The 9,673-nt window shown below is 46.4% G+C and overlaps 1 pseudogene; it reads right to left on the bottom strand.

Annotated features, from left to right (window-relative positions):
* Positions 1 to 6,294: 6,294 nt before the first annotated feature.
* LOC144683319 (phosphoglycerate mutase 2-like) lies at positions 6,295 to 7,039 on the bottom strand (annotated as a pseudogene).
* Positions 7,040 to 9,673: the final 2,634 nt, after the last annotated feature.

Raw genomic sequence — 9,673 nt, 5'->3', positions numbered from 1 at the left:
ACAAGTTTTGGTTGGTTAAAGATATTAAGGGATAGAGAACAAAGGCAGGTAAATGGAGTTGACGTACAAGTCATTCATTACCTAATTGAACTGCCCCTCCTTGATTGCAACACCCTCACAGGGCAGCTGGTGGTCAATCCTTTAACTGTTCCCATGGGTTGGGTAGGGGGTATGGGTATAGTAGCGGGTGTGCACCCTTTGATTTCCGCTGTTTCACAATGATTTTCTGGCTGGAATAAGCGGTAAGTCTGCCGGAAGCACTTAAATGAGGCCTGGAGTAAAAACTACCCGGGCCTCAATTTTAAAGCGGTTCAAAACTCACCTGCCTAAAAACTGGCCCACTGATAAAATCAAGCCCTAATGCAACATAACTTGATAGCTGACTTAAATGTGCTTTAAATCCATTCACACAATGGCTCAGTATTCAATGGTAAAGCAATTATTGTTTAGATTTTATTTGACCCATCAAAAAGTGCTCGAGAGTGAAAGATGCTATATAAATGTGTAAAAGTAATTGCTACAGCTCCATTTATCTTTAATAATCACCTGCCACTGATGACACCGATTGTGGGACTGCCATAGTGGATGGTAAATGTATTTATTTTTCTCTGTGACAAGTATTTTGCTTATATAAGGTTTGCTTTGTCTGAACAGGACTTGACAAGATGATGGGCTGTATCGTTCTTAATCAGTCCTGGCATGATGTTGCTGCTTGAACCGTTCCCGTTATAATTGTCTGTTTGCTCTGACCTTGTCTGTGCTTTCAGTACACAGGATTTAATATTTCCTCCCAATTATGAGTCACTTGCTTCTTGCTCACCTTGTGTTCCCAGCGTATTTGTAAAGTGGAATTGTTGGGGTCTCACTACGCCAATAGCCAATAGGTCATTATTTGTTGTTATATTTCACAACTCTGGTGCTATTTATTAAATGGACGTCACTGAAATAAATTACACCCTGCAAAATTGCTGGCAGTACAGCTCAGTAAGTGAAAAGAAAAAAAAATTATACGGCTCTCTGACCGGTGAGATGCAATGAATCTTAGCAAAGCTCCATAGCAACAACATATGTGTGACCACATAATGGGACCTTGTTGGATGTCATAGTGTCAGCATTGAGGAAATACCAGCACTAAATCTTCAGTTTTAAAAGTAAATATTGGGGCAAAGGATCGCTTTCATGTAATGAAACTGTTGACACATTTCATCGCTTTCATTGTGTAACTAGTGTAGCCTGTGACTGAAAGATGTCTCACCCATATATTTATATAACAGGGACATAATGCAGTCCATACTTTGACACATATATGTTATACAATTGGGATCACTCATTATATCAATCTTCCAACATACCACTAGTCATGTGAAAGAAAATACAATATGAAATCCCACAGAAAGTACTCAATAAACATTATGCAATTCTCATATTGAATAATGGGAAAATTGAATATCCCTGAATATCAGTGACTGCCATGCAAACCCTTGAATGAATTAAGTTCTGATTTGGTGTTAATAGGGTCCTCAGTGGGTAAATTTGTCAGCGTAGTTCTGTGGGATCTTTCGATGCACCTGTATAATGCCACTCAGACTAACATAGCATGATTAGTGTTCCAAGGCAATTCACATAGAAGGAAATGAACACCAAAGTATGAGTTAAGGAAGCAACTCAAGGCATGGATGAAGCCTTATTTTCAGAAAAAGGCAATTGAAGATGGAGGGAAAAATAAAATAGGCAGAGATGTTTATGGAGAGAACTCCAGAGTGTCATATGGTACTGAAGGCCCTGCCACAACTGATATGTGGAATAGAACAACAGTAGATCAACATTGGTAGAATACCATAGGCCATTACTTTGGTGGGGCTTGAGGAGATTGCAGGAGAAGGATCAAATGTGGAGCAGAATGAAGGCTGTAACATTAGAGAGAATTTGTTAGGAGGTACAGAGCAGTGCTTCCCAAACTATCTTCCAATGTTACCCCATTTTAACACTTGAAAACTAAAGTGACCCCAGTCGCCAACAAAAACAAAAGAGCAATAAAGCAAATTAGTAACATTCAGTATACAATCATTAAAGTTTGCGTATTATTGATCAATGTATAGAGCGGAATCGCCCATGCCTGCTGGCATCGGGCGTGTTCAGCAGCATGAGTGCACAATATGGCAAGAAGGCCAAAAACGGGTTTCATAATGTCGTGAAACCAGTTTGCGATCGTCCGCTCAGTCCGTCGGTGGTGGGCCGCGTTCCCCTTCATCGGATGTCGGGAACCTCATTGTAATACATCAGTATATCATTATAAGGCCAGCCCACTGGACTCATACCCCCTCTCCTGTTTGATCATCCGCCCACGTCCGCAGCAAAACATGTCGGTGTAGAACTCGTCTTGACAACTGTGATGTGTAAAGTCAGGACTTACCGCCCAGGGTGTTGCTCACATCGCGGCCATCCGAGGAGCAGAAGATGCTGGAGCCCAACACCAACGACACAATGGAGGAATGTCCATGGCATACTGGGTGGATTCTCATGGACATGGCACTACTGTGAAGCAGCTTGCGGAAGTTGGAAAGTCATCGTTGATGCTCACAACGGATGATCGTTGAGGGGGTGGGAGAGGAAGGTCTAGGATCGACTAGGAGAGGAAAAGGTGTCAGGGGTGAGTGAGGTTGGGAGGGGGGAATGAAGGTGTCGGGGGTGAGATTGGGAGGGGAGGGAGTATGAGGGGATGAGAGGGTAATGGGGGAGAAAGTGGCAAATGGGGAGGCATGTGTAAGGGGGAGTGGAAGGTGTAAGAGAAGGAGTTCTGAGGGGGAAAGGAGTGCAGAGAGGGGAAGGAGCTTGGGGGAGAGGGAGGAGTGCAGAGAGGGGAGGGAGTAAGGGTGGAGGAAGGAGTCGGGAAGGGGCAGGAGTAAAGCTGGAGGAAGAAGTGAGGGTGCCTGAGGGGTTCAGGAAGGGGGAGGGACTAAGCAGGGTAGGTGGGAGGACTAAGGTAGGGGGGAAGGGGTCTGGAAGGGGAGGGATTCTGGGGGAGAAGGGGTCCGGAGGGGTGAAGGGATTCTTGGGGGAAAGTGTCTGGGGTGGGGTGGGGAAGGAGACCAAAGGGGTAGGGAGGATGTTTAGTTGAACATGCAAGGGAGGGGTCTGGTGAGTTCATGACTGCCTCCTGGGGAGCAAACTGAGGGTGGGTGTGGTATGAGGGAATGGTGAGAATGACCAAGGGCAGAGTGAGGCGGTAGGGTGGGAGGTTGAGGGTTCGACTGTAGTGGTAGAACGAACGGCGAGGGTAGTTGGTGGGGATTCAGAGGCAGACGGACCCTTGGGGTGGGAAGGAGGAGGTTGGGGAGGTTAATATGGATGGGGGTGGGATTTTCGAGAAGGAAGGGAACGTGCACGTTCACCTGAACATCCCCGAAGGAAAAGGGTTGTGGCTGGTATGTCATGGAGGAGAGGTGGAAGGTGGAAGGTGAAAGATGATACCTGGGGGGTCAACAGTAATGGAGAAAAGGAAATGGGTGACTGGGAGAGGGGAAAAGATGGGGGAACTTATGAAAAAGGAAACAGAGTCCATGCTGTTCAAATCGAAAGTGAAATGACAGTCATGGTGTGCGAGATCAGGTGCTGCATGGGAGTGTGATCATTGGGTGGGCGGAGATACAGGTCAACTCAGATGGTCAACTGAAAGTGAACCCCAGCAAGCAGCATTGAAAATGCTCGGGACATTGAGATGAATGTGATGGAGGAAATCTCCGTGTGCGTGAGAGAGTGCTTGCACGAGGCTCTGAAAGGCCCTGCCACACATACACTTCTCCCTCCAGAATCCCTCTGCAGTGACAGAGGTTGAGGGGCTCACAGGCAAAGGGGACTCGCAGGGAGTGAACAGCCTCTGTGTTTCCTGAGTGTCCAGCTGCTACTCCTCCTCCCTTCGGGTGCCCGGGGCGCTGGCCTGACTCCTTGCAGGGAAGGAGCACCTGGAGGGACATTGAGGTGCCCCATTTCCATCTCGCGTTGCAACTGTGGGAACTCATCCATGGCTCCCGTGATGGAGTGAAGCGCTCATAGTTGCGTTGAGAGGGGGATGATATGGTGCAGGGTCTCACATGGGTGTTCACTGTGGATTCCACCGTCACCACAGGCAATGTCCACATTCTCACCAGTCAGCGCAATGGCACGTTCCTCAAAGCGAGTGTGGAATGTGGACCATTCCACATCCTGTCTGGGACCTCTCCTTGCTGATACGAGCCAGCTTCTCCTGCACGGAAACAGATGGAAAGAGTGTTAGCAGGACACATGGCACTGCATGGAATGTTTGCGTGGTGAGCGGAGCCATGGATGGGATGAGGATGTGAGCTCCAGAGGGTATGAGCCTGATGGAGATGTGAGGGTGTGTGTGAGAGTTAGTGGTGTTGCCCCTTGAGGCGTGAAAGCCCTGTGGATGTGTGATGGGTTTGTGAGTGTGTGAGTTGAGAGTGATGAGAAGAGTGAGTTACCCTGGCGGAACGGATGAGACCATTCATCCTGTAACATCACTGGGTGACTGTCCTCTTTTGCAGGGCATTGGCACTGATCACCATTGCCACCGCCACCCATGCTGGATTGGTGATGTCGCTGCCCATCCTGCGGCCAGAGCGGGGGTTAGAGGACATCACAGCGGGCGTTCAAAAGGCGCTAGAGGGAGGCGTCACTAAACCTGAGGGCTGCAGTCTTTTTACCTTTCGTGGATATCTTCCATGCAGTAGTCGTGAGCTGGAAGCACTGAGATGTGTGCACGCAGCTGGACTTTAAATATGGTGCTCGGTGTGATGAAGCAGCGAGGTGATGGCGTGGTGGGCGAATGAGAGCCTGCCCGCCATGGAATTGGTGTGTTTCTTGGGAATGGATAATTAATGCGGTGGATTTGGTATGATACGGCATGAAAAACCACCATCTGTTCCGCCAAGGTAAATCACTCTTCTCATCACCCACAACTCACACACTCACAGGGATCACCCATCCACTGGGATCTCACACCTCAAGGGACATCACCACTAACTCTCTCTCACACACACCCTCACATCTCCATCAGGCTCATATCCTCTGGAGCTCGTGTCCTCACCCTGGCCATGGCTCCGCTCACCACACAAACATTCCCCACAGTGCCATGTGTCCTGCTCACACTCTCTCCATTTGTTTTCATACTACCGTACTTAGTGCAAATCTGGGACTATTCCGCTCATAATTTTTTTTCTTTATTCTTTCAATGGATGTGGGGGTCGCTGGCAAGGCCAGCATATTTTGCCCATCCCTAACTACCCTCAGCTTGTTGGCCATTTCAGAGGGAAGTTAAGAATCAACCACATTGCTGTCAGTCTGGAGTCACATGTAGAGGCCAGACCAGGTAAGGACATTAGTGAAACGGATGGGTTTTTATGACAATTGATAGCTTCATGGTCACCATTACTGAGGCAAGTTTTTATTTTCAGAGTTATTAATTGAATTTAAATTCCACTAGCTGCCATGGTGGGATTTGAACACATATCCCAAGAGTATTAGCCTGAGCCCCAGTGACATTACCGCTACACCACCATTTCCCCTAAATACATCATATAAATATGAAAATGTGTTTTTAAAGTAATTTTTAAAGATGTAATTTTTTTAAGTCGCTCCTGCTGATAGACCTTTGCTGGAAGCAACAGAAGCACAGGTTGAGGGCCTTCGGGTGGGCCATGTGGGAGCCCAGGCCATTCCACGTACCAGCTCAAGGGACCGGGCTCAGACAGGCTGCAGTTCAGCACTGGAGACGGAGAAACCAAGAGACGAGCAGAGCAATGGCAGGGCTGGCCACCAGGTAGGCCTCAGTGCTGGTGCAGGGAGCAGTCACAGAGGAGGGGAGCTCAGCCTTGGCCTTCACATCCGTGCAACTCAATCGCTTTGAAGCAAAGGAGCATCACACCTGGCTTCAGGATTTAATCTTTTTAACTTTTGTCCATTTGAAAGTGAAATCTTACTTTGATTTCTTGCATAGCCCCTGACAAAATGAGCACCTTCTGCACAAATGCCAATGCACTCCTTCATGATAGGAACTTTCTTCACTTGACTGCTGTGTCTCATGTTAGTCACTGCCTCCAGTTGATGACAAGACAACTTGAGGAGGAGAGAGAAGAAGAAACTTTATTTTTCATGGCATGTTTAACATGTCTTCTTGATAAATAACTGCGTACAGTCACATTAAAAGAAAACACGGTTTAACAGTGAGTACAACAATGTACAGTGTTTTTAGGCACTTTCATCATCCAAAGGCTTGCAGGACATTTTCAATCTGCTTCACTTCCTGACTTTCCTTTCTGAAGCTATGGCCTCCTTGGCTGTCTTTACAGTTACCACATCTCCCAGGAACTTTATGGGCTTCAGGTTTGCATCCAGATCATAAATGACTGGAATACCGGTTGACAAGTTAAGTTCCATGATTGCAGCATCTGACACACCCTCGAGGTGCTTGACAATGCTGCACAAATTGTTGCCATGGGTGGCAATCAGGACGTGTTTCCCAACCTCTATCTGTGGCACGAGCACACCATTCCAGGAAGGCAAATCTGCTGGTATGTTATCCTTCAGGTTCTCATCTGTTGGCAGCTCAGAAGATTTTAGTCCCTCAAAAGTGTCTTTCCTTGCTGATGGTGCAGTAACAGGGGTGGTATTGGTCCATGGGGGAGCTGTGGGGTGTCAAAGGAGCAGTGTTATTTTTGACCTGCCCCTTGCCATGCTAAGTGGCAGTCTCAGCCTTGTTCAAGGCTGGTCAGGCCACCACAGCTCTGCTCATTGAGGCTCCACATGCGGATGGCAGGCAACCACATCTGGTTGATGCCATCCATGATTGGGGTGTGGATGACCTGCTTCAGCACTGAGTTGAAGCACACATTGTACTGGTAACCACCCGCCCAGAGAGCCTGGACCTCTCACCAGGCCTCCTTCACCCCCTTCTCACTTAGCATCAAAACAGTCACAGACTGTTCTCCTGGTTCTAGGGACTCTCTCCATGCCGCACAATCATTAGCTTGTAATAGGCCATGGCGACTACTCGAGCTCTTCAAGGTGGTTGCTATGAAAACTGAGCAAGGCTCAAAGCCTCAGCCTGGCCTCAGAGAGGGAAGAAGAAACAAACACATGAATGGCCTTCCGCAGAGACTGTCAATGATCTGTAATTAACGGTGAGAAGCGATGATCCTGAAATCCTACAGGGGTTTTCCCAGTCTTGTGTGAGATATCAGTAAACCACTCAGCAGCATGGTATAAATAGCCACTTTCAGCCATTTCTCTGTGGGTGCTACTAATCTCTTGCTGGAGTTCCAGTGGCAGGTCAGGAAAACTTCACCCCCCTCAACACCATTAAAGTCCATCGCATCTCGATGTGCTTATCACATTGGGACTTGTGTTAACAATGGAGGTTAGCCGGAGCAATGGAGTTTCCTTCCAGACTGCTAGTAGTCTGTCTGCCCAGGGCATCTCATGTACCTTTGTATTGCCAGGCAAAAGACATAAGGTTAAACTGATTAGCAATCATTCTGTCAAGATGGCCATAGTGTCAGTATCTGAATGGTTTGTGAGAAAGAACCTCACTTCAATATACATTAACAGACATCCCCCGTGGACCCGCTCGCTGTCTCTGTGTCCTCAATTGGGGTCGTGACTCACAGTCTGGGCATAGGAAGTTCAAGAAATTGTGCTGCTCTCATACAGGAAAGCTTCTCTTAATTTGTCAATATGCCCACTGTATTAACAGCCTTTCCTACACCCTCCCCAAGTCCTCTACCTCCCTTACACTCACTTCCCTTTCCAATACAAGATACAAATTGTACTGCCTCATGAAATCTGTTCCCAAATCCTAGTAAGAAAACTCTGCACAAACAAAGGTTGTGCAGCCTTATTTTTAAACTGCACACCTTTGTATGTATGTGTGTGCCCATTGTTTTCCATTAAAGTGCTTGCCCTTGGTGATGTTGAATGAAATATGTCTGCTTGAACAAAAAACAAGGAAAGAAATACTTTCATTTATTTATTGCCTTTCACAACCTCAGGATGTCTCAAAGCATTTTCCAAGCAAGGAAATGTCCCTCCTGTGATGTAAGATAGTTCATCTCGGTGTTAGACCACAGTAGCAGGAGTTCTCCTCTTCACTCCATAGATACTGTGATCCGTGGCTGGCCCAACTTGGCCTCGCCTGCCTCTCCTCCTTTAGCTCTGAGTGTCTACCTGAGAACCTTTGCTGGGGTCCCTGATATTTCTCAGGCTGAACTGCAGTCAGCTGTACCGTAATAACTGTTTAAAGTCCGCAGCTCACCTGCCAACCTCAAATGAAGTCGAGGCCTCAAAACGTCAGTCACGTCTTGGCCACCAGAATGGGTGAGTGACCCATGTGCTTCGTTGCTTGACTGCCCAAATGTCCTAGTCGATCCAGTTGAGTCCAGGCCATGACACCAAGTGCGATCTAATCAGTTTTTTAAAAATTCATTTATGGGATGAGGGTGTCACTGGCTAGGCCAACATTTATTGGCATATGTTCTGGGATGTTCAGACTTACAGAACTCACAAGGCTCCTGTGGGACAAAATCTGTTCAGCGAATTGGATGTGAATTTTTGAGGATTAAATTAACATAAATTTGGATAATTTGTGCTTATAATTATTGATGGGAATATGATCCTGATAGTTGAATTTCCTAAAATCAGATATGGGACAGGAAGGAAAACCACAAGTAATAGAAATGAAGACCTTGATATTAACTTAATGGAGTTGCCTAGGGACTGGGGTTGACAGGTTTGAAGGGATGGGGTAGTGGGTAGTGGTGGGGAATGCCATGTGGGAATGCCGGAAGGAATTTCAATGTGCCTGTCTGTGATATTTTAATCCAGCTACCACATTATCCCAACATACTGCCCTCATGTCCTAAAGTCCAACATAGCACCTACACAGGTGCAGGTGGAGCAGTCTTTGGCAGAGCCCTCATGTACCAACTCTAAATTCCAGCGGATATAACCCAAAAGTATCTCAGCCATGAGATCAAGAATCAGAGCAATCTGTGTCTACCCCTGTTGAATCCATAGTGATTGTGCCATATTAAAAGTGATCGGAAAGGTAAGAGGAAAGCTTTGTAATTGCACAATGCTATATACATGGGTATATGAGAAAATGTTATATTGTGAAGTTTTTGTTTCTTATGTTACAATTCTCAAAGAGACCAAGAACTTTTTTTTTAAAAAGAGATGAATTTCTGAGCGACAGACAGAAATTACATATGGAGAAGATCATATTTTAAGACTTTAACTGTAACTAACAAGCCAAAATCAACATAGATCAAACATTGCTTAGCAGGCAACTAATACATCAAAATAAAGCAAAGGTAATTTTGCATTAACCAGCTAATGCAATTGAGATACATCTTACAATACCTTTCACTGTGCATCGCACTTCTGATAGGTTTGCAGAATTACAGGCACAGACCCTCTGTAACTCGTAGCTCTCCAGCCACCTCACTGCTTCCTGCCATTTTAGGTTGAACTTTCCAGTGTCCTTTGAAAATCACTTCACTCAACCTAAGTTTCCCAGATCTGATTTTTACCAGCAAGGCCCAACTCAGTGAAGCTTTGATCCCTAAATCTCCAGAAGTCAAATTTGTTCTGTCCCCTTCCTTTTGAACAGAAAACAAAC

Source organism: Cetorhinus maximus, chromosome 8, assembly GCF_964194155.1.
Source record: "Cetorhinus maximus chromosome 8, sCetMax3.hap1.1, whole genome shotgun sequence".
Taxonomy (NCBI): domain Eukaryota; kingdom Metazoa; phylum Chordata; class Chondrichthyes; order Lamniformes; family Cetorhinidae; genus Cetorhinus; species Cetorhinus maximus.
Note: the sequence above shows the minus strand (reverse complement) of the source record. Positions and strands in the feature narration are given on the sequence as shown.